At 44.9% G+C, this 25,728-nt stretch overlaps 1 long non-coding RNA gene across 2 annotated transcripts; it reads left to right on the top strand.

The window, feature by feature from the left end:
- The first annotated feature begins 439 nt into the window (after nt 1-439).
- Nucleotides 440-25,728, top strand: LOC144322635 (uncharacterized). 2 transcript variants are annotated; one of them, XR_013388292.1, is made up of 4 exons: nt 440-505; nt 16,381-16,842; nt 17,556-17,789; nt 21,975-25,728. It is a non-coding gene; the product is annotated as an uncharacterized LOC144322635 (long non-coding RNA). The 2 variants fall into 2 exon arrangements; XR_013388291.1 differs by having other exon boundaries at nt 16,381-17,789.

Here is a 25,728-nt window from a genome sequence, read left to right as displayed (position 1 = left end):
CCCCTAAATGAAGATGAGGTCATCTGCATGAGAGGACCCTCTGCTCTTCCCCCTAAAGGCAAGTGACCTTCCCTGGATACAATCCTGTTCCCTTGCTAATAACTTACTTGGCCCAGCCTCCTTCCTATAAAAACCTTCCGTTTTGTGCAACTCCTCGGAGCATCTCTCTACTTGCTAGATGGGATGCTGTCCAATTCATGGGTCATTTAATAAAGCCAGCTTTTTAAAAAGATTTATTTATTTATTTTAGAGAGAGAGCACAAGCAGGAGGAGCAGAGGGAGAGGGAGAAGAATCCCAAGCAGATTCCACACTGAGTGTGGAGACCAACCTCAGGCTGTGATCTCAGCCCGAGATCAAGACCTGAGCCAAAACCAGGAATCAGACGCTTCCAGGCGCCCTAGATGTGTAAATTTACTGCTTTGAATTTTGTTTTTTAACAGTACTGAAAAGACATTTGGAGGACATGTACCAAAATGTTAACTGAGCCAGTTTTTGCGTTAACAGGTATGAGTAACTTTTCTTTCTCCTTGCCTGTATTTGCCACATTCTCTATTCCCTTCACCTTAGGGGAAAACATCATAAGCCATTTTTTTAGAAGTGGTTTTCCAATCAGGTGGTGGGAGGTTGCTGGGGTGACAACGGAGGACCCACCTTCTCCTGTCAGAGCCTGGGGGCCAATAAAGCAGGGGCAGGGAGAGACTGAACAAGCAGTGTGCTGGCCGGGGAAGGATGGGCCGGAGTCCCTGCTCGGTCGCATATCTGCTCCACCACCCCTGAAAGTAGCATCTCTCCGAATCTTCTTTCCCCCCTTGTCAGTGGAGACTGTCAGTCAACTCAGTTGTCCCACAATGGTTCACTGATGACATGCCAGGTCCTTGGCCCTGCTGTGAGGTCGAGGCCTGCCGCAAGGAGCTGGACAGACACACGCTCAAGTTCCCAGCCAAGGGCAGCACCACCCAGGAGCACTGGGCAGGATGATGAACATGTGCTCTGTCTCTACCATCCAGGCCACTGACACATGGGGCTGCTGAGCACTTGGAATGTGAGCGCTCCTGAGGGGCAGACCGTTAGGAATTAAATGCAAACAGCCACGTGAGGCAGGTGGCCACCTCGACAGACTGTGCCTGGAAGAGCAGATGACACCTATCACCCTCTCTCCTAGTCTGTAAGAGGATCAAAGCAATGTATAAATGGGGCCGCAAGCATCCTGGGACGTGGGGATGTGTCAGCGGAGAAACCTCCACGGCGGGGATCTTGCAGAGCAGGAGGCTGCTGCTGTGAGCTCGGGCAGGGGAAGAAAACACGCAAAGTGGTGGCGCATGGACTGCGATCACCTGCTCCCCGGGCCAGCGGGGGCCCCCCGGGGCACAAGGCGTTCTGTATGTGACAACAGGGAACCGCATCCGTCCCAGGGACATCCGACTGCCCGCTGGCTCCAGCTCGCTCCTGCAGTGGCCCTGGGTCCCCCCTCTGCCTCCGTCCCCGTTGTCCCCTATCTGCAGTTCAACTGCCCTTGAGATGGGCCATGCCAGCCCACGTGGCTTCATTCCACACACACCTGCTCTTCCCTCTGCCACCCTCACCCCTTCATTCCAGATCAAGCCGGTTTTCTCCTTAGCCGAGAACACAGGGGCAGCAGCCCCGCCTTCTTGCTTTGCCTGGCACGGTGCTGTCACCCTTTCCCGGGCTCTCAGGGGCCTCACTTGCTCCGGGAGCACCCTTTATAATATACTGGACACCTTTCCCACGACACCTACCTTCCCCGCTGAGCCCTGCTCAGGGGGAGGCCCTGGGCCACGGTCCCTTCTGCACCCCCTGCTCCCCCCAACCACAGTTGATTGACCAGTGGTGAGTGCATGACCCCTCAACCAGCCAATCTAGAGGCCCCCCGACAGCCTGTGGGGTGCTTGACCTGCAAAGGTGGGCCGAGCCTAGCTGGTGCTTTCTTGCAGGGACTCGTACAGAAATGCCCAGAGAATGAGGGAGTTAGCGGTGGGAGGTCAAGTAAAAGAAGTTCTGAGATGGCACCAGGACTACCAGAGGTCACGGGCCAGCCTGGCTCTCGGAAGCGGCAGTGCGCAGGAGCTGCGAGGGGTGGTGAGAGAGACCAGAGCAGGTGGCTCATGCCTCTCCAGCTCGAGGCCCGGCCCCTGTAATGAAGACACCTGAGAAATCTCTTGTGGGTACCTTGTCATGTAGCACAGTCGGGTTTCCAGGAAACGGGCTCTGAGGCAGGCTGTGTGCCCAAGAGGTATTGGAGAAGCTTCCGGGAGGTAGGCCAGGGAGAAGTGAAGGAAGAAGGACTGCGTTGAGGGAAAAACAATGAAATGCAGCTGCCACTGAGCCTCAGTTGATCCTCCAGGGAATTCCAGAGCCAGGATGGCCCTTGAGAGTTGTCCCAAAATCAAGACAAAGGGGCTGGGCTTTTGATCCGTGCATCAGCCAGTCCTTGGCCATGGACCACCCCATAGGAGGGTGCCTAATGGGGGGCAGGTGGTCCCCAGCAGCTGAAGGCAATGTCCCCTGAAGTGCACAGCTGGGAGCCATCAGCAGCAACTCTTCCCAGCGACTGGGGTACAGGAGCAGGGACACTGAAGAAAGAATCTGCGTGGAGTAGCATGGCACAGTGTGACACGTCTTCACACACACGTACGCACACACACACGCACTTAGAATTCCTGGAGGGCAGAGATTATGTGCTGTTGTGTTTTTTCACTTCTAGCCTAGCACCTGGCGCAGAGTATTGTTAGAGTCAACAGAAACATTGAGCATCTCTCCTGTGCCAGGCGTCGTTCTGGGCACATTACATGGAATACTCGCAGAATCCCCGAAATGATTCTGTATGGTGCAAATCTTTCCAAAGTACAAGTTGTTAACAGCATCTTACAGAAGCAGAAATCGAATCTCAAAAAGCAATGTGCCCTGTCAGCCAACAAATAAGAGCAAAAGTAGCATTTGAATACAGGATTTGACCCAAGCCTCTTTCCTTCTTTCTTTTTTAAGATTGTATTTATTTATCCATGAGAGACACACACAGAGAGAGAGAGAGAGAGAGAGAGAGAGAGAGAGAGGCAGAGACACGGGCAGAGGGAGAAGCAGGCTCCATGCAGGGAGCCTGACATGGGACTTGATCCCGGGTCTCCAGGAACGCGCCCTGGGCCGAAGGTGGCACTAAACCGCTGAGCCACCCGGGCTGCCCCCAGGGCTCTTTCTGAGACACCATCTATGACCAAGACAGGTAACTGCCCGCCCAGTACCCATTCTCTTCTTTTCTCTTACTGAGGGAACCTTAATTTTATTTGGGGATGACTTGTTATCAGCTAAAAGGCTATATTTCCCAGCATTCGTTGTTTAAAGGGTGGCCAGTGTGACACAAACAGAAATCCTTAGCTGAGACTTTGAGAAAGTTTTTGGAGCAAAAGCATTGACTCAACTTGAAGACTCACACTTGTCCATTCCCACTCCCTTCCTCCTGCCTGAAAGTCGACACGAGACCTGAAGCTGCAATAACCATCTTGGGACTTGGAAGATAGAAGCCATGCTCTCAAGTTGGCAGCAGAACGATAGAAGTCTGGGACATCAGAGAGTTGCCATGCCAGTCTTAGAAGGCCCACCGCTATCTGTTTAAGCCCCTGGTTGTAGAATCCACAATTCCTTACAGGTATATTAGAGTTTGCTTATTATTCTGTTGTCTTGTAGATACAACCTAAAATTATATTTGGATTGCACAGTCCCTCAAAATTTACTTTTGCCCCAGTTGGAAATTCTATTAGGTAAATATGGGTTGTTGTTTTTTTTTTTAATATTGCAATGTTTATTTCCCACACTAACATATAACACCAGATCGAAGTAATAGTAGTAACACCCTACTTTCATTTAGCTCCTTGTGGAATATGCATTATCTAATTTGGTCTTTGTAACAACTGTGCAAAATAGACAGGAAAGTGCTACTCTTCTCAATGTATTAATGAGAGAAACTGAAATTCAGAGATAGCAAGTCAGAGAGTCTTCAGATCTTGGGACAATAAGAGACTGTAAATAGTTGGATCACGTCCATTTCATAGCAAGTATCCTTCGGCTCTTTCTTCTGGACCAAATAGAATCCAAACTTCTTAGATGGCATTGCAAGCCTTTAAAACCAGAATCCCACCTAGCTCTTGTACTTCATCTTCTTCTGATATGAATCTGTATCAGATACTGTTGCTCTGGGCTACAGGAGGAGTAACGTGATTGACAACTGAGCATTAGCCTGGGATCCCTCCAGAAAGGGAAACAAGAACTTGAGTGCAGATAGTTTATTTGGGAGTTGACCCCAAAAGTGAGAGGTACCAGACAAAGTGAAACAGGGAAAGTGGGAAAAGACAGTTGAAGAGTATATTATGTTAGTCACCACTGGGGCCATTGGACCTCAGTCTTGCTATGGCCCCCCCTGAGGAGTACACAGGAATTATCTACTCTAAAATCAACATGGAGAAGTATTTATCCATTGACTCCCATCCCCCACTATATGATGGCTGCCCCAGAAGGCCCACACTCCCCCACCCTTCTGGGCTGCACATGTGTAAACCATCCTTCCCAGGAGCATTGGAGAAGCCAAGTGGCAGAACATGAAAACCGTAGAGCTTGTCCTTGAGGTGAGATCTGTCAGGGCGAAATGAATTAAAAATCTGATTAAATAAGATCTTGCTAGATGAATAATCCTACAGACCACAGCTATAAAATCTGGGCATGATGCAATGAACAGCTCCCTGAAATCACTAGAAGGGGGACCAGAAATCAGGCAGATTCTGGGGCAGGGAAATCGTACAACATGACTTCCCATTTTCATAATGTCCAATTTACAATGTAAAATAACCCAGTGTGTAATGAACAAGGAAAATGGAACACATTCTCAAGACAAAAGTAACTGGAAACAGCCCCAAGATAATCCAGATGTTAGAACTAGAAGATGAGGATTTTTCAATGGCTGTTACAACTATTCACAATGGAATAAAAGAAAATATACTTCTGATGGATGAAAAGCTAGAAAATCTCAATAGGGAAAGAAAAATCAAAATGATTTTTTCAATGAAATGGACATTCTAGAAATTAAACACACACTATTTTAATTTTTTTTTAATGTAATGGATAGATTTAAAAGCCAAGTGAAAATAACAGAGGGAAGAGTAAGTGAACTTGAACGTAGAGCAACAAAAGTTATATAATATGAAGAACACAGAGAAAAAGAGGTTGTGTGGGTTTGGTTTTGTTTTTTTGTTTTTTTAAGAAGAGACTCAGGGAGCGCCTGGGTGGCTCAGTCAATTAAACATCTGCCTTCAGCTCAGGTCATGATCTCAGGGTCCAGGGATCCACATCAGGCTCCCTGCTCACCGGGAAACCTGTTTCTCCCTCTCCCACTTCCTGTGGCTCTGCCCACTTGTGCACTCTCTCTTTGTCAAATAAATAATAAATAGAATCTTTAAAAATAAAGAAGAGACTCAGGGCTTGTTAGATACTATCAAGTGGTCTGTCATATATAATTGGAGTGCCAGGACAGGAGAGAAGGAAGTGGAGCAGAGAAAATATTTGAAAAAATAATGGCTGAAATTTCTCCAAATTTGGTTAAAAGCATAAATTTCAAGATTTAAGATACTCAGTGGACATTAAACAGGATGAACATGAAGAAGGCTATGCTGAGCTACATTAAAGTCAACTAAAGCCAGTGATAAGGAATAAATCCTGACAGTGACAAGGATAACAGCAGGTTACATACAGGAAAAATTGTGTCTGTGGGCATCATGAAAGTGTGCACAGAACATCCTAAGGAATATACAAAAGAAGAAAAAAAGCTATAGAATAATAAGTGAAAAAAAAAAAAAAGAATAATAAGTGAATCCATCAAGATTAAAGGAGTCAAGGCCAAGATACAAAACCTAATTGCATTACTATACTGAGACGAGCAATTGGAAAATAAAATTAAGAAATCAACTGCATGTATAATACACTCTAATGTACTATAATCAAGTCACTGAGACCCTAGCATAAAGGTAGACACAAAAATCAATGGAAAAAATAGAGATTTTAGAAATAGCCCCATTCTAATGTGGTCAATTGATTAGACAAAGAAGCCAAGGCATTTTAAATGGAGAAAGGATAGACTTTTCAACGAGCGGTGCTGGAACAACTGGGTATCCATATGGAAAAATTTAACTTTGACCCATATATCAAACCACATAAGAAATTAACTCAAAAGCATTCACAGGGATCCCTGGGTGGCGCAGCGGTTTGGCGCCTGCCTTTAGCCCGGGACGCGATCCTGGAGACCCGGGATCGAGTCCCATGTCGGGCTCCCTGCATGGAGCCTGCTTCTCCCTCTGCCAGTGTCTGCCTCTCTGTCTCTCTCTGTGTGACTATCATGAATAAATAAATAAAATCTTTAAAAAAAAAAAAAAAGCATTCACAGTTCTAAATATAAAAGCTAAAACTATAACTTATCTCCTAGGAAAAAGAAACAGAGAAAAATGCTTGTGACCTTGGGTGTAGGCAAAGAACACAAACTTTAAAAAAAAAAATTGATAAAATGGACTTCGTCAGAATGTAAGCTTTTGATCTTCGGAAGATATTGTTAAGAAAACCAAAGACAAACCAGAGACTGGGAGAAAGTATTTGCAAAACATGTATGTGATGGGAATCAGCGATTTAGAGACATGATGTGATCCACAAGTACCTGAAATACAGAGCTTAAACAGATGAGGGTTTATTTTTCTCACACAACCAAAAATCTAGAGGTGAGAAATAGATGGCAATGGTTTGGCCTCTCAACGATGCTGTCAGAGACACTGGCTCCTTCTTTTTTCTCTGTGCTATTACTGGCATGACGTCTTTATCCTCACGTTTCTTGCTTCATTACTCAAGATAGCTGCCATGGTTCCAGTCAATGCTTCATCACATAAAGCAGGAAAGAGGAAAAAAAGACAAGGAGCCATCCCTGCTGCATCTCTTTTCTTTTATCATGGCAATAAAAGACTTTTCCAGAAGCACCCTTTCTTTAGCTGAAGTCTGCTGAGATCTCACTGGCCAGGAGAACAATCACATGGCCATCACTAGCTCCAAAGGGATCTAAAAAGTGAGGAACAAAATGGTCATAATTGGCCTAGATCTCCTTGTCATGATCACCTTGGAAATGGTACTACAGATGCCTCTAGGATCTAAAATCAAGGATCCTTATCAGCAAGGAAAAAGAAGGGTGACCATATATTGGGAGTCAACTTAGTAGTGCTGTCACTTTACCCTAAACTCTAGCCATAAGCTTGTACTTTCCCATATATTCCAAGCTCTTTTGTGTGTCCATTTCTTTGCATCTGCTGCCTGGAAAGACCTTGCTCTTTGTCTTCACCCAACAAATGCCTTCTTAGCCTTCAAAATTCAGGGCAATTTTACCACGATAAAAATACATATTAAAATGACAAAAAACAACTGGGCAGACATCATCTCCTTTGGAATGCCTTTCTCTCTCTCTCTCCCTAACGTGGATTAAATATCCACCATCAGGAATGCCCGAGCTCCCTGCAAAGCGCACCTACCTAATGGATTGTCCATGAAGCGAACAGCCAGCTTACTCCCTTTTCTCTTCACAAAATGGTACCAGAGCAAGGGAAATCTTGCAGTGGCTCTGCATCTCCTGATTCTAATCCCTGCCTGACGTTCAGTTGCATTTCTGCCATTTGGTTCTTGAGGACCACCCCAAATCCTTAAAACTCTTATAATAAACTTCCCTTTTTGTTTATGCTAACTCAAGCCGGTTTCTGTTACTTGAATCCAAAGAATCCTGGTTAATACATGATTCCTTGCTCACTGGTATCGTCGCATTACCCGCGGGGACAAAGACCCACCCACGAGGTGTCTGTGAGCTCCCCTGCATTTCCCAACCTCCACAGATGGTAATTTAGGGGTGGTCAGGTGACCCAGGTCTAGACAGTGAGCTATGGACAGAAGTGATGTGTGTTATTTCTGGGCGAAGGCAGTTAAGAGCCAAGGTACCCCTTCACCTCTCCTTATCCGACTGCGACCGTAATGTGTCCTATATGGTGTGGCTATGAGACGGAAGGGGGCTTCTTAACCGGCATTGGACTTTGCATGGGCAAAAAAACACAAAAAAACCTGGCTTTGTTTCATGATCGGCCACTATTCTTGGCAAGTTTGTTTGATGCAGCAGCTACCATTAATTACACTATTCCATCCATTAAATTATAGCTCTGTGTTACCGATCTCTTTCATTAGAACGTGATCCATTTGAGGTCATTAGTAAGTGTTTGTTGTATCGCTCTAGCACCCGCCCCTACAGAGCCTGGGACAAGTGTGTTAAATGTGTGTTAGGCAACTTACGAGTGAATGAGTCATTCCACCTGATGTTTTAACACCTCAAGTAAACACTAGTAACCGGAGAGAACCTTCTAGAGCTGGAAATTGAGCCTAGAATCTTCTAACTCCACGCCAAGGGCTTTTTTGTGACTAGCCGTCGTCATTGCGGGTAGGTGATGGGAACTGTGAATTAACGCCAATGTGTGGCAATTCAGAGACAGGCAGTCTATGTGCAGCTTTCTAGGACAATTATTCTGGAAAGTCTTTTCTGGGAAAGGGCCCAAGAATTTATGCACAGCAAAGGAGAAAGACTTCTTTAAACATTGACTGCTTCTGTTGCTCTGGTCATGAAACTCTGAAAACAACGCAAGTCAGAAGCTTCCTAGGGGACAGAGGAGCATCTGTCCTTTCCAAAAATTCAACATTCCTATTAAAAACTCTACTACTGTCTGTCTTCAACGTGCCCCTCCGGTCACTCTACCTTTCTGCTCTGAGCTTCATAATGCCAACCAGTATGCGCTGCGGTCTAGGGCCCTGGCCTCCAGGAGCGGGCCCTGGCCTCCAGGAGCGGGCCCTGTCTAGCGGGGATCTCTAGCAGGAGCTCAGGAGGGAGGTGCGTGACTCTTTAGTGGGCTTTTGCCCCAACTGAAGGTTCCTGCTCTCTGTTAACTCCTTTTTTGCCCCTTCTTTTCAGCCTAGAGATGGTACCAGCTCTACTGTTTCTTCTTTTTTTTAAGGTTTTTAAAATTTTTTATTTATTATTCATGAGAGACATAGAGGCAGAGACACAGGCAGAGGGAGAAGCAGGCTCCCTGTGAGGATCCTGATGCAGGACTCGATTCCAGAACCCTGGGATCACACCCTGAGCCAAAGGCTCAGGCAGAGCTCTGCCCCTGAGCCACCAGGTGCCCCAGCTTCACTGTTCCTGTACCTCAGGTCTCACAGCATCCCTTGGGGTTCCCTTGTACCTTTGTAGCTAACCCCTTTATCAGGGAACCTTCCCCCAACTATTCTGATATGAGTGTATCTGTTTCTTACTGAGACCCTGATAGAATAACTTTTTCCAGATTACAGATTCCATATCCTGATTACATTTTTACATGCATAGTGTGGGCCCTTCAGACAGAGATTGAAGAAGAAAAATAAACATCATCCATAATGCTACTCCTAAAGATATCTAACATTTTTGGAGGATTTCTTTCCAAGATTTTTCTGAGCACACGTTACACGGGTTTTCTTCTTAATTGTGGTGAAATATAAACAACATAAAATTTACCATGTTAACAAGTTTTTAAAGATTTTATTTATTTATTCATGAGAGACACACAGAGAGAGGCAGAGACCCAGGCAGAGGGAGAAGCAGGCTCCCTGCAGGGAGCCCGATGTGGGACTCGATCCCAGGACGCTGGGATCATGACCTGAGTGAGCCAAAGACATACGCTAAACCACTGAGCCACCCACGTGCCCCACCATTTTAACAATTTTTTTAAGTATATGATTCAGTGGCACTAAATACATTCACAATGTTGTATAAGCATCACCTTTATCTTCTTCCAGAACTTTTAAAAATACTTTTTTTTTCTTAAAGATCTTATTTTTAAGCGATCTCTACATCCAACATGGGGCTCAGACTCACAACCCCAAGATCAAGAGCTGCAGGCTCTACCAACTGAGCCGCCAGCTGCCCCAATACTTTCCTTGTTTTAGAGCAATTTTAGATTCACAGCAAAATGGAGAGGAAGGTACAAAGATTTCCCATATACCCCGGTCCCCCCATCATCAACATCCCCCCCAGAGGTACATTCGTTACCATTTGATGAACCCACATTGACACATCATAAACACCTAAGTTCATAGTTTACATGAGGGTTTACTCTTCGTGTTGTACATTCTATGGGTTTGGACAAATGTATAATGGCCTGTACCCATCAATATAATAGTGTACAGAATATTTTTCACTTTCCTAAAAATCCTCTGCATTCCCCCTATTTGTACCTCCCCATCTTACTTATGTTTTTTTACACTATTTGTATCTCAGTGTATATATAATTTCATTAACACCCTTGCATCACGAACATTTCCCTGTGTCTTTTTTTTTACAAGTCATTTTTATTTTTTTGTATATTTTTTATTGGAGTTCGATTTGCCAACATATAGCATAACACCAAGTGCTCATCCGTCAAGTACCCCCCTCAGTGCCTGTCACCCAATCACCCCAATCCCCCGCCCACCTCCCTTTCTACCACCCGTTATTTTCCCAGAGTTAGGAGTCTCTCCTGTTCTGTCTCCCTCTCTGATATTTCCCACTCATTTTCTCTCCTTTCCCCTTTATTCCCTTTCACTATTTTTTATATTCCCCAATGAATGAGACCATATAATGTTTGTCCTTCTCTGATTGACTTACCTCACTCAGCATAATACCCTCCAGTTCCATCCACGTTGAAGCAAATGGTGGGTATTTGTCATCTCTAATGGCTGAGGAATATTCCATTGTATACAGAGACCACATCTTCTTTATCCATTCATCTTTCGATGGACACCGAGGCTCCTTCCACAGTTTGGCTATTGTGGCCATTGCTGCTAGAAACATCGGGGTGCAGGTGTCCTGCTGTTTCACTGCATCTGTATCTTTGGGGTAAATCCCCAGCAGTGCAATTGCTGGATCGTAGGGCAGGTCTATTTTTAACTCTTTGAGGAACCTCCACACAGTTTTCCAGAGTGGCTGCACCAGTTCACATTCCCACCAACATTGCAAGAGGGTTCCCCTTTCTCCACATCCCCTCCAACATTTGTGGTTTCCTGCCTTGTTAATTTTCCCCATTCTCACTGGTGTGAGGTGGTATCTCATTGTGGTTTTGATTTGTATTTCCCTGATGGCCAGTGATGCAGAGCATTTTCTCATGTGCTTGTTGGCCATGTCTATGTCTTCCACTGTGAGATTTCTGTTCATGTCTTTTGCCCATTTCATGATTGGATTGTTTGTTTCTTTGGTGTTGAGTTTAATAAGTTCTTTATAGATCTTGGAAACTAGCCCTTTATCTGATAGGTCATTTGCAAATATCTTCTCCCATTCTGTAGGTTGTCTTTTAGTTTTGTTGACTATTTCTTATGCTGTGCAGAAGCTTTTTATCTTGATTAAATCCCAATAACTCATTTTTGCTTTTGTTTCCCTTGCCTTCATAGATCCTCCTCTAGGATTTTGATGGAATCTTGTCTCAAATTTAGATCTTTCATCATTTTGAGTTTATCTTTGTGTCAGTGTAAGAGAATGGTTCAGTTTCATTCTTCTGCACGTGGATGTCCAATTTTCCCAGCACAAATTATTAAAGAGACTGTCCTTTTTCAGTGGATAGTCTTTCCTCCTTTGTCGAATATTAGTTGACCATAGAGTTGAGGGTCCACTTCTGGGTTCTCTGTTCTGTTCCACTGATCTATGTGTCTGTTTTTGTGCCAGTACCACACTGTCTTGATGACCACAGCTTTGTAGTACAACCTGAAATCTGGCATTGTGATGCCCCTGGCTCTGGTTTTCTTTTATAATTTTCCCCTGGCTATTCGGGGTCTTTTCTGATTCCACACAAATCTTAAGATGATTTGTTCCAACTCTCTGAAGAAAGTCCATGGTATTTTGATAGGGATTGTATTAAACGTGTAAATTGCCCTGGGTAGCATTGACATTTTCACAAAATTAATTCTGCCAATCCATGAGCATGGAATATTTTTCCATCTCTTTGTGTCTTCCTCAATTTCTTTCAGAAGTGTTCTGTAGTTTTTAGGGTATAGATCCCTTCCCTCTTTGGTTAGGTTTATTCCTAGGTATCTTATGCTTTTGGGTGCAATTATAAATGGGATTGATTCCTTAATTTCTCTTTCTTCAGTCTCATTGTTAGTGTATAGAAATGCCACTGATTTCTGGGCATTGATTTTGTATCCTGCTGCACTGCCGAATTGCTGTATGAGTTCTCGCAATCTTGGGGTGGAGTCGTTTGGGTTTTCTATGTAGAGTATCATGTCATCTGCAAAGAGGGAGAGTTTGACTTCTTCTTTGCCAATTTGAATGCGTTTTATTTCTTTTTGTTGCCTGATTGCTGAGGCTAGGACTTCTAGTACTATGTTGAATAGCAGTGGTGAGAGTGGACATCCCTGTCGTGCTCCTGATCTTAGGGGAAAGGCTCCCAGTGTTTCCCCATTGAGAATGATATTTGCTGTGGGCTTTTCATAAATGGTTTTTAAGATGCTGAGGAATGTTCCCTCTATCCCTACACTCTGAAGAATTTTGATCAGGAATGGATGCTGTATTTTGTCAAACACTTTCTCTGCATCAACTGAGAGGATCAAATGGTTCTTGTTTTTTCTCTTGTGATATGATCTATCATGTTGATTGCTTTACGAGTGTTGAACCAGCCTTGCATACTGGGGATAAATCCCACTTGGTCATGGTGAATAATCATCTTAATATACTGTTGGATCCTATTGGCTAGTATCTTGAGAATTTTTGCATCCATGTTCATCAGGGATATTAGTCTATAATTCTCCTTTTTCGTGGGGTCTTTGTCTGGTTTTGGAATTAAGGTGATGCCTCATAAAACAAGTTTGGAAGTATTCCAGCTCTTTCTATCTTTCGGAACAGCTTTAGTAGAATAGGTATTGTTTCTTCTTTAAATGTTTGATAGAATTCCCCTGGGAAGCCTTCTGGCCCTGGACTTTTGTGTCTTGGAAGGTTTTTGATGACTGCTTCAATTTCCTCCCTGGCTGTTCAGGTTTTCTGTTTCTTCCTGTTCCAGTTTTGGTAGTTTGTGGTTTTCCAGAAATGCATCCATTTCTTCTAGATTTCCTAATTTATTGGTGTATAGCTGCTCATAATAGGTTTTTAAAATCGTTTGTATTTCCTTGGTATTGGTGGTGATCTCTCCTTTTCCATTCATGATTTTACTAATGAGTCTTTTTTGTTTTTAATAAGGCTGGCTAATGGTTTATCTTTCTTATTAATTCTTTCAAAGAACCAACTCCTGGTTTTGTTGATCTATTCCACAGTTCTTCTGGTCTCTATTTCATTTGAGTTCTGCTCGAATCTTTATTAACTCTCTTCTTCTGCTGGGTGTAGGTTTTATTTGCTGTTCTTTCTCCAGTTCCTTTAGATGCAAGGTTAGCTTGTGTATTTGAGTTTTGTCCAGTTTTTTGAGGGATGCTTGTATTGCGATGTATTTCCCTCTCAGGACTGCTTTTGCTGTATCCCAAAGATTTTGAACGGTTGTATCTTCATTCTCATTAGTTTCCATGAATCTTTTTAATTCTTCTCCAATTTTATGGTTGACCCTTTCATATTTTAGCAGGATGCTCTTTAATCTCCACGTGTTTGAGTTTCTTCCAAATTTCTTCTTGTGATTGAGTTCGAGTTTCAAAGCATTATGGTCTGAAAACATGCAGGGGACAATCCCAATCTTTTGTTATTGGTTGAGACCTGATCTGTGACCCAGTATGTGGTCTATTCTGGAGAAAGTTCCATGTGCACTTGAAAACAATGTGTATTCAGTTGCTTTTGGATGTAAAGTTCTGTAAATATCTGAAATCCATCTGGTCCAGTGTAACATTTAAAGCTCTTGTTTCTTTGGAGATGTTGTGCTTAGAAGATCTGTGATTTGTAGAAAGTGCCATGTTGAAGTCTTCCAGCATTAGTGTATTATCTAAGTATTGTCTTTACTTTGGTTATTAATTGATTGATATACTTGGCAGCTCCCACATTAGGGGCATAAATTTTCATGATTGCTAGGTCTTCTTGTTGGATAGATCCTTTAAGTATGATATAGTGTCCCTCTTCATCTCTTACTACAGTCTTTGGGATAAACTTTAATTTATCTGATATGAGGATGGCTACCCCTGCAGGACCATTTGAATGGTAAATGGTTCTCCAACCTTTCATTTTCAGGCTGTAGGTGTCCTTATGTCTAAAATGAGTCTCTTGTAGACAGCAAATAGATGGGTCTTGCTTTTTTATCCAGTCTGAAACCCTGCATCTTTTGATGGGATCATTAAGCCCATTCACGTTCAGAGTTACTTTTGAAAGATTTGAATTTAGTGTCATCATAATACCTATTCAGTCCCTCTTTTTGTGGATTATTTCTTTGGGCGTCCTCTCTCTTTTACAGAGTCCCCCTTAATATTTCTTGCAGAGCTGGTTTGGTGATCACATATTCTTTCAGTTTCTGCCTATCTTGGAAGTGCTTTATCTCTCCTTCTATTCTGAATGAGAGCCTTGCTGGATAGAGTATTCTTGGCTGCATGTTCTTCTCATTTAGGACCCTTAATATATCCTGCCAGCCCTTTCTGGCCTGCCAGGTCTCTGTGGAGAGGTCTGCTGTTAATCTAATATTTCTCCCCATATAAATTAGGGATCTCTTGTCTCTTGCTGCTTTAAGGATTTTCTCTTTATCTTTGGAATTTGCAAGTTTCATTAAATATCGAATGGTTTTTATTGATTTTAGGGGGGGGACCTCTCTATCTCCTGGATCTGAATGCCTGTTTCCCTTCCCAAATTAGGGAAGTTCTCAGCTATGATTTGTTCAAATATGCTTTATGGTCCTCTGTCCCTCTCAGCACCCTCTGGGACCCCAGTTAAATGTAGATTTTTCTTTCTGAGGCTGTCATTTATTTCCCTTAACCTTTCCTCATGGTCTTTTAATTGTTTTTCTCTTTCTTCCTCAGCTTCCTTCCTTGCCATCAACTTGTTTTCTATGTCACTCTTTCTTCTACCTCATTAACCCTCGTCGTTAGGTCCTCCAGTTTGGATTGCATCTCATTTCATTGATTTTTAATTTCGGCCTGATTAGATCTAAATTCTACAGTCATGAAGTCTCTTGAATCCTTTATGCTTTTTTCCAGAGTCACCAGTAGCTTTGTAATTATGCTTCTGAATTGGCTTTCTGACATCAAATTGTAATCCAAATTCTGTAACTCTGTGGCAGAGAGCACTGTTTCTGATTCTTTCTTTTGTGGTGAGTTCTTTCTAGTCATTTTACTCAGTGCAGAGTGGCTAAAAATTAGTTTTACTTGTTAGAAGTGCAAACTCTTCTCTCTGTAGCATTCCAGCTATGTATTCTGGTCGAATTCATAGGTTTTCAGGATGATTTGAAAGTTATCTAGATAAGTTGGTGGGGACAGGTGACTTGGGGACCCTACTCCTCCTCCATCTTGCCCCGACCTCCCTGTGTTTTTAAAGTCTTTCTTAAAAATCATATTTCAAAGTTCTATACCGTAATGTGGCATGATTATTTTTCCCCTGCCCTTATTTAGGTGATTTCTATGTTTTTGCTATCATAACTGGCATGGCAATGGTTATTATAATTCGTAAGTCTTCATTCAAATTTCTAATTACTTCCTTAGGTCCTTCAAAGTTTTTACGCTCAAGTAATGCCCAATATATTGTACACACTAGAGGGAGCTTGAGAGTTCTCAAAAACAATAGTTTTCTGTGTCCTGGTGAAGAATGAAAATAACCTGCCAAGACTGGAAGAAATATTAAAGGCATCTGAGGGCTTCCCCTCACCACTGGCAAAGCTATGCTTGATCTCATGAGGAAACAATGTGAGCATTTTCTTCTCAGGCCTGGTCCCATCTTGGGTCAGGAGCAGAGCTCAGTTGGTAATTTTGACAAGTGTGGTCATAATCTTTAGATCTTTAGATGACCAATGGGTGACCACAAAGGCCAAGCTCAGCCGGTGAAGAGGGCTATGGAAGCAGGCCCCACCCCAGCCCCAGGGAGCCACAGTCCCCGTGAGCTCCCAGAGCCCCAGGCCAGATCTTGTGGAACTTGTTGTACTAGTTCTCTGCAGTTGTAATGACTGTATTAGAGAGACTGTTGGGGGTAACTGTCCTCAGCCCAAGGCTCAGGGTCACCAGCCAACAAGTGGGTGGCAAGCCATGTGACTAGGACTCTTGACCTGACTTGGAGGAGGTGGAGGCAGGGGCTCCCCAGGCTTTAGATCCTCTGCGATCCCTCCCACCTTTTCTTTTTTTTTTTTTTCCCCTCCCACCTTTTCTAGATGGTTCTTATAGCAGAAGAGTCCAACACAAGGAAAGCCTGCCAGACCCATGCAGCCAACAGTGGCTGGGCAAATGCAGATGAGAAGAGAAAGAAAGTGCCCTGGGAATGTGGAATACCGCTGTGGCAACCCGACATCCCCCGAGGATTAGGATGGCATGGTCTGTTGCCCTGGGACCACGGACTTTGCCTCCTCTTCCCTGCCACTCCATCTCCTCAGGGATTGGCCCCTCCTGGGTCACCAGCCTTGATGTGCTCATTTGTGCAGGCGATAAACTAAGACCTCCTTTCCTTAAACTATAAATATAGGAAGTTTTGACTGTGTGCTAGAGTACTCGCAGGTACCTAGGAAGACAGTGGATGTTTATAGTAGGCAGAAATAGGAAGCTTTGGGAAAGGTGGATCTAGCCAAGCTCAAGGACCCACACTTTTAAATGCTAAAAGCAACACAGATGGGGTTCAGGTAAGAATTTCCCTTAAAAAAATAATCTGTGGGGATCCCTGGGTGGCGCAGCGGTTTGGCGCCTGCCTTTGGCCCAGGGCGCGATCCTGGAGACCCGGGATCGAATCCCACGTCGGGCTCCCGGTGCATGGAGCCTGCTTCTCCTTCTGCCTATGTCTCTGCCTCTCTCTCTCTCTCTCTCTCTCTCTCTGTGTGTGTGTGTGACTATCATAAATAAATAAAATAATAATAATAATAATAATCTGTGGTTCTCAATCTTAACTGCCTAAAATCACCTGGAAAATTTTTAAATAAAAAAATGAAATTCCCACTCCCAGAACAATCATATCAAAATGCCTGGGGGTGGGACCCATTCATCAATGGTTCTTGGAGCAACCAAGGTGATCCCAGTGCATAGCCCAGATTGAGAACCATTGAGCTTAAAAGAATAATGAAAGAAGGCCAAGGCTTTAATGGATTGATGGCCATATAAATTTAATGGCCATATTTCTAGTCTGTACTTAGGTATCTGATTTCTTTAAATCTTGCTTTATAATGTACTCTGGCCTTCACTGACAAAGCCAATTAGAGATCTATAAACAAGTTAAAATGTTAATAGTTGGAATTAATGAGGGAAAAAAATACCTTGAGTCACTGTGCTCTGTGAGCTACCCCCATCTGAGAAAGGCTTTGTGAGCTGGCACATCCGGGGCCACCCTTTTTTCACTAAACAGGCTTGGCTTGGAAGACTGAGAGACGAAGTCAAAGTGCATCAAAGCAAAAACTGGAAGATAGCAGATCGAGAAGCTGGATGGACATCAGATATGCACCCTCGGGGAAGAGGCTGAATTTTAGATGCAGTAGGATAGCCGGGAAGACAAGAACAGGAGCTTACCTGGGCAGCGGCACCAGCATCCAGGAGCCCCTTGGACTGGACTTTTGTTCGCCTCGCAAGCAGGAAAGCCCAGGTTCGTCACATCCCAGAGCCTCAAAATGCTGCCCTCTGTTTTCTGCATCCTTTCCTCTCGTCAACCACAGACACTGTAGTGTAGGGCACAGCAGGAGCAGGGACCCGGGGTTAGATCAGCGTGGGTTCCTGGGTTCAAGCTCCATCACTTACTAGCCACGGGACAGTCATGAAATGTTCAACCCTTCAGAGTTCTGTTTCTCATCTAGGGGCTCAGCGGGTGATCAAGAGTACAGAGTGCTGCTTTGTCAACCCTGCATGGCTTGAGATGAGATCTTGTGTTCCCCTTGGATTAGGGAATTTGTCTCTTGCACCTGGGTTCATCCTCCCAGGGATCGGCCCCCTCCTGGCCAGCTATATAGTTGACTCGCTCATTTGGGCAGGAGATTAATAAAGTCAGAAAAACTCTTTAGACTAAGGCAAGAGGGTTCCCTGCTCTGGTCCTCTCAGTCTATAGGGTCCTGGTCTGGTGTTCCTTTGCCTCAATGCCACCCTGCTGGGTGAGCGGTTAATAAGACCAAAAGGACCTGTTGCTTAAAACCCATGCTCCCCATCTAGACTACACAGAAGGAGCCAGATCCCCCAAATCCCCTTGTCCAAATGGCTTGTACCCATTTTTAGGATCTGTAGGGGCTGCTCCCCAGATCCCTGCTCATGAGGATATGCTACGCTGCCTGTGTGAAGCCCGGTGGAAGCCAAGGGCAGCTGTTGGGGAGCAGGAGACGGGGATGGAGGTGGGCAGAACAGAGACATCTGGTTTCCACACAGCTGTGTCCTCCTAGTGGCTTAGGACAGAGTCCGGGTTGAGAAGAGAAGGGGCGGTTCTCCCCACCTCCCCACACTTCAGCTCAGAACTCTAATGAGGCTATGGATTCTAAATTGGAACTTGGCCTCCCAGGTCATTATGAAAATATTTGTCAATTTAGGAGATTAGCACTTATTTCAGCAACTTCTTAACTTGATTTTTAATTTTGAAACATTGAAGCATGTGGTATGCGGTATGTGGACTTACACTGGCCCTGCCAATGTGACAGGCAGGCCTGGGGGAAGCAATCCTATCAGTTAGGTGGTTGTGAGGATTAAATGCAAAAAAAAAAAAAAAAAAAAAATTGTATCAGTACAGAGTAGATAGGTGCTCAATAAGGATTATACCCTTTTCCTTCTGGCTCGTCGATGTCACTCAAAAGATGAAGTTACAGGGGCACCTGGGAGGGCTCAGTGATTGAGCATCTGCCTTTAGCTCAGGTCATGATCCCGCAGTCCTGGGATCGAGTCCCACATCGGGCTCCCTGCATGGAGCCTGCTTCTCCCTCTGCCTGTGACTCTGCCTCTCTCTGTGTGTGTCTCATGAATAAATAAATGAAATCTTTAAAAAAAAAATGAAATTACAGGAGAGAATCCTTCTCTAGGTAGGCCACCACTTTCCTCATTTCTGGTTCTAGAATGCAGTTCATGCAATGTTGACTTACTGGGGTTAACATGCCCTCAGGCCTTTCCACTGAGAGGCCAATCCAAGGTTGAGAGTTAAGCCCAGATCCCACAGTTAACTGTGGCCCAAAGAGTGGCTATAATGCCAACCAGGAAGTCTGTGGCCCCTTCTGAAGTGGCTCTAGGGAGAGGCAGTCTTAGGGCAGGGCTCCAGGAACCAAGGCCTTCTATGTGCATCCAGGGATCCGGCAAGACCTGTGGAGAGAGATTTCCAGGGTGGGAATCCACAGGGAGGGTAAAGCAGCCACCTTGGAGACCCTGACAGCTATCTGCAGAGGTACCTTGGCCTAAGCTCAGGAATGGTACCCAGAAACCCAGGAGTGCTTTCCTGAGGGCCAGGGGAAGGGGCAGGGGGAGGAGGGAGCTGGCCCATCTGGGATTCAGCCCTTGAGGACTCAGAGAAGCCAGGCTTCCTGGAGAAGCTGTTGGAACCAGCTGAACAGGTTCACTCTGCTATGTATGTCATATTTGCTAGTGGATCTACTTCGTACTTTGAAAGCACCCACTTACTGTCTGCATTTTAAACAGTAAGTAAGAGTATGCCAAGCTGTCAAAAAATAGGGCTGGGCCAAGGGGACACCACAAGCACAGGGACTGTTGTGTGCAAAGGGCTGGAGGCACTGAGGAGGTGATGTGTCAAAGGACAGCGAGTGAGACAATGAGCCAGGGGTGGTGGGGAGACAGTGGGGCCATACTGAATCGGCCCCAGAGTCCTTTGCTGGGCCTTCATGGATCACAGAGCAAAATGCACTTAAGACCGTAATACAATTTCCTTCTCATTAGAAAACTCTCATTTCCTACAAACTTTAGGAGATTTTTCATATTGGTTACCACATGTTAAGGAATGTTTAACCCATGTAGGGGCTGGACCTCTTGCTGCTTGCATTTTCTCTCTTTCTTTTCTTCCTTTCTTTCTTCTTTCCTATCTTTCTTTCTTTCTTTCTTTCTTTATTTATTTATTTATTTATTTTAATTTTTATTCATTTATGATAGAGAGAGAGAGAGAGAGAGAGGCAGAGACACAGGCAGAGGGAGAAGCAGGCTCCATGCACCGGGAGCCCGATGTGGGATTCAATCCGGGGTCTCCAGGATCGCGCCCTGGGCCAAAGGCAGGCACCAAACCGCTGCGCCACCCAGGGATCCCCTCTTTCATTATTTAAATAATCAGAAATAAAAATGTAATAAGAAACAAAATTTATTTTTCAATCACAGAAATTTCATCTGACGATTTTGGCATTCCACTTAGTTCTAGTAACACATAGTGGAAAATTACTATTAAAAAACATTCCTGGGGGCGCCTGGGTGGCTCAGTCGGTTGAGGGTCCGACTCTGATTTTTGGCTCAGGTCATGATCTCAGGGTTGTGAGATCCAGTCCCGCGTCAGGCTTATGCTCGGCACAGAGTCTGCTTGTCCCTCTCCCTCCCCCTGTGCCCCTCTGCTCGCTTGCTCTCTTGCTCACTCTCTCGCTCAAATAAATAAATAAAATCTTAAAAAAAAAATTACTGGAGACTTAAGATGTCAAGAACAAATGAATTTTATAAATATTTTCAATGTATTCAAATGCTAGAGAGGGCTGTAACTCTGAGAAACAAGGTCTGTTTGGCCATCCAGGGCAGCATTATGCTTCCTTAAGAGCAAGAAATATGGGCTCACTTTGAGGCCAAGCATAAAAAGCCTTTAGATTTATCCTCGACCACATTTTACCTGAAGGGCTGGGGGTTAAAAATGCAGTAAATTCACCTCCCTGCCTAACATTGTCCACCCTCCCCACGATGCATACTTTTTAACTCCCTGTTGCCCTTCATATTAAACCCCAGTTGGCTAATTTTGATGATAAAACACTAGTTCTTTATACCTATTATTGGTATAAATGCATCATTGTTTATTTGCCAAATCCCTGAGAGGCAAAGATCTAATTAATCTATTAAGGCTTCTCTTGGAAAAAAGTCAAACCTTTCAGATGAGAAACCTTGGTCGATATCATCAGTGTGTTTTGTAACAGGGCTGGCTCGATTGCTCCAGACCAATCAGAAGGTCTCTGCTCAGCACGTTCTGAGGTTTCACGCAGGCTGGGAATGCAAAAGAGGGAGCAGTTGGGTTTGGAGCTATTAAGCAGAAGGGGCCCTGCAGTGGGGTACCTGGGTGGCTCAGTCCTTTAAGGGTCTAACTTTGGTTCAGGTTGTGACCTTGGGGTCCCGGGATCGAGTCCCACTTGGGGCTCCCAGCTCAGTGGGGAGAGTGGTTGAAGATTCTCTCTCTGCCTCTCCCTCTGGTCCTCCCCGTGCTCATATTCTCTCTCTCTCTTTCAAATAAATAAAATTAAAAAAAAAAAAAAAAAGCAAGCAAGCAAGCAGGCACCTGCAGCATCTAGCAAGCCAATGTCCCAGGCCCCACATCCCTGCAGTGGAACCGCTAGGCCTGTGTCTCCAGAAGTGGGACCCGAATAAGGGGAGACTCAGCTGAAAGTGAGGCCTCAGGCACCTCTAGGGCATGTGCCAGTAATCTGCCAGTGAGGGCTCAGCTCTGCTGAGTGGAACTCTCTCCTGAGGCTTATCCTGATGGGACAGGGGTTCACATGATCCCCCCACAAGACCTCCCAGGGCAGCCTGGTACTTAGTAGTAGTTGACCCAGTGGGAGTGGGAAGTTTGGTTTATTTATTTTTTTTTAATTTTGTTTCCTTTTTTTTTTTTTTTTAGATTTTATTTATTCATAAGAGACACAGAGAGAGAGAGAGAGAGAGGCAGAGACACAGGCAGAGGAAGAAGCAAGCTCCATGCAGGGAGCCTGACGTGAGACTCGATTCCAGGTTTGGTTTATTTTTAAGCTACAACTTTCCAGGTGTCCCCCATTCCTTCATAACATTCAGACCCCAAACTCCTTCCCTCTTTCAAGGTTCCTCTCCCTTTATAGGGACACAAAAACCAATCACCACCTTGTTGAAATTATAGCAATGGTTGTGTTGCTAGGAAAGAAGGAAAGGAGGACCCAGTTGACCCTCCCTCTTGGCAAAATGAGAGAAAATCCAGGGAAGCTCTCCATCCAAGAAACCTGTGAGCGGTGACTTGACAGGGTCAAGTGTCCCTACTCAGATGACCTTTATCACGTGGCCCTGGCTCTTCGGATTTCCAAGCACAAATGCTAACCCATTAAGAGATTGCCAAGCTGGCTTTGTGACATCGGTACCCAGCAGGTGGGCCCGGTGTGACCAGTGTTCAGCGATGGGGTGGTGGGAAGAGACCAGGGCTTGCTCTACAGCCCTGCCCAACAGAACTTTCTGCAGTAAGAGGAGCGGTCTGCATCTGCAGGCAGCCCACGGCCACGTGACTCATGCGGCCTTGAGCACTCGCACGGGACCAGCTTCAATCCTCCTGGACTTCTCTGTTTTCTTGCTTCCCTCACATTCAGCTTCTCCTTGTTGGTTCATCAGTCTCTAGCAGCTCCACGGCCAAAGCCTCTCCTCGGCTAACCCTACCCCACTGGCCAAACTTCAGCAAGAAGCAACGTTACGCTATCTGCTTTGAAAAGACGGAGTGTGGCTTTCTCTGAGCAGGATGAGGTTGGCAAGGATGGCTGAAGCTGGGCGTCATGTTCCAAACTGCTAATTTGCTAAAATAATTTGGGAAAGTGCTACTTTAAAACCCCGACATGAACGAAAGCAACCTCTCTGCAATTTGTAGGAGGCAAAAGTCCATGCTACTGGAGGTTACGCGTGCTAATTGTCTCAGTGGTTGTTTATGAAATGGCTATAGAATATTTGTTTCTCTCTGTCAGAGCACTTGGCCCAGAAAGGCAGGCTCCCTTGCTGAGGTTTTCTATCGTGGCCCAATCCAAGGACTCAGCCTGATTTCTTATCAACTGGAAATTTGGAATTACATAATCAGCTCCCTGCGCCTGCCTTCCCCCCACCCTCAGGAGCTGCAGATGTGTTCATGGTAGCCTTTGCAGTCCAGGCAGATTGTCCCGTGCAGAGGTCCTGCTGAGCAGAGACAGACAGGCAGACACAGGGGACTGTGTTTTGTACTATTCTGGTCAACCGCCTGCCGTTGGCTGGATCAGGGCTGGGCATTGACCCCAGAGCCCCTGGCTTCATAGGCTGGACAGTGACCTATGACCTTGCACAAAAGAATGCCCTCCATGGGGGGATCCCCAGCTGGCTCAGCGGTTTGGTGCCCACCTTCAGCCCAGGGTGTGATCCTGGAGTCCCGGGATCGAGTCCCGCATCTGACTCCCGCATGGAGCCTGCTTCTCCCTCTACCTATGTCTCTGCCTCTCTCCCTCCCTCTCTCTCTCTTTCTCTCTGTGTCTCTCAGGAATAAATAAATAAAATCTTAAAAAAAAAAAAAAAAAGAATGCCCTCCATGGAGATTTCCTTTCTCTGGACTCTAAACTGGAAGCAGAAATGGCAGATGGGGGTTGAGAGAAGAGGAGCTAAACGGAGTGGCTCAGCGAGAGAGCCCTCTCAGCCAGAGACTGAGATTTTGCATAAATGGGGGAGAGCCTCGGAATCTGTGTTTTTAAAATTCCTCCGGAGACTCCAACGCACTCCTATCCAGTGTGTTTTAATTCCATAGGTACTTAGTCACCTCCCACAGGACACTTGTACCTAACCTCACACCTCCCGTTTGAAACTTTAACCTAAGAGACCGCCGGTATTTTGCTCTTGTTGGTAGTAATTCAGTGTAAGGCTTTCCATTTAATATTTCCTTAGGATAGATTGCTCCTAGTGGGGTTAATCGTCAAGGAGATACTTATCTTTGCGGTTCTCGCCACAGGTTACCTCCCAACTGGTTGTGTGACTTCACCGCATCGTTGATTAACTGAGCGTGTCAGTTTTACCACAACCTTGCCAGCACCGACAATATTATTTTGCATTTCCCTCCTAATCCCCTGCATTTCTTTAGTAAAGGTTTGAAAGTGCCTAAAGTCTGCTTTAATTTACGTTGTGTTTAATTATAGTTAAGATAATCATTAAGATAATGTGTCCCATCGGTGCAGTTACTACCTGTGTTTTCTCCCTGCGTTTCCCAAAGTAATGTCATCTAGACACCCCCTTCTCCTACTATTTTTCTCCTTGTCTCCCATTTTCGAAAGCACGCCCCAGCTTTCGATATTTCCAGCGGCAGCATCCCCGACCCCTACCCCCCTCCCCCGCCCGAAAAGCAGTCTTTTTCCATTGTAGCCAAGTCCCTATTGTGTTTTCCAGGGCTGTTCTGCACGCAATGACTGGGACGCATACTTGTCCAGGCACCATGTCCTTATAAAGACAAGGCAACCGGATTAAAGAAAATCAAGCCCATTTCTTAACTGCAGGGCTTCTCAGAGCCTTCAATACTCCTTTAACAAATGCTTGGTGAACTTCCAAGAGAATTTCACACCTATTTGGCCAGCCTTATGATCCTTGTGTGCCCAAGCATGCCGAAGGAATGGTGACCTGGAGGAGGTACTTCGAGAAGCCCCGCCCTGGCCTAGAGGTCATGCCCACACTAAAGTCAGCAGGCTGCCCAAAGTGGGCAAAAACATGGCATCCCTCAGTCACTCCACTTTGGACACCAATACACAGTGATGAAACACAGCCATATCTTTCTTTTTATTTTTACTTATTTTAAAGATTTTATTTATTTATTAGAGAAAGAGAGAGAGCACAAGCAGGGGAAGGGACAAAGGGAGAGGGGAAAAGCAGACTCCCCACTGAGCAGGGAGCCCAATGTGGGGCTCAATCCCAGGGCTCCAGGATCATGACCTGAAGGCGGACACTTAACTAACCGAGTCACCCAGGCACCCCCATATCTTTCTTTTTAAATATTTATTTATTTTGAGAGAGGGAGGAGGCTGTGTGTGCACAAGCAGGGTAGGGGCAGAGGGAGAGGGAGAGAATCCCCAAGCAGACTCCCTGCTGAGAGGGGAGCCTGACCCAGGGCTCCGTCTCAAGACCCTGAGATCGTGACCGGGGCCGAAATCAACAGACACTTAACCGACTAAGCCACCCAGGCACCCATAAACCCTGACATATCTTAAGAAATATTTTAAATAATATATTTGAAAAATCAGTGAGGCTGCTGGAAAGATATTTTGTGGCTTGAAAAAGGAAGCAACAACATGACATGTGGAAGAGGATCCCATTTTTGTTTAGAAAAAAATATCTTACTGATGACTTGTCACCTCCAACCAACCCTTACTGTCACTTGAGTAGCTTTCCAACAGCAAGAAGGTCAAGTCATACAGACCATTCTAAGTCTGCTTAAAATTTTAGGATATATTCATATTGACAGACTATCGTGTGTGCTGATTGCACCGTCATATCACGCTTTATCTTTTGTTTTAAAATGTCTTTGTGTTACACTTCTGTGAAATAAAGAATGTTGTTTACTTAAGAAGGTTATTATTAAACTATTAAACTTTTAAAAACTTATTGTTAAATTAACTTTATTATTAAACCGACTCCCTCTGTTA

Source organism: Canis aureus, chromosome 10 (genome assembly GCF_053574225.1).
Source record: "Canis aureus isolate CA01 chromosome 10, VMU_Caureus_v.1.0, whole genome shotgun sequence".
Lineage (NCBI taxonomy): Eukaryota > Metazoa > Chordata > Mammalia > Carnivora > Canidae > Canis > Canis aureus.
This window is presented reverse-complemented; position numbering and strand designations above follow the sequence as displayed.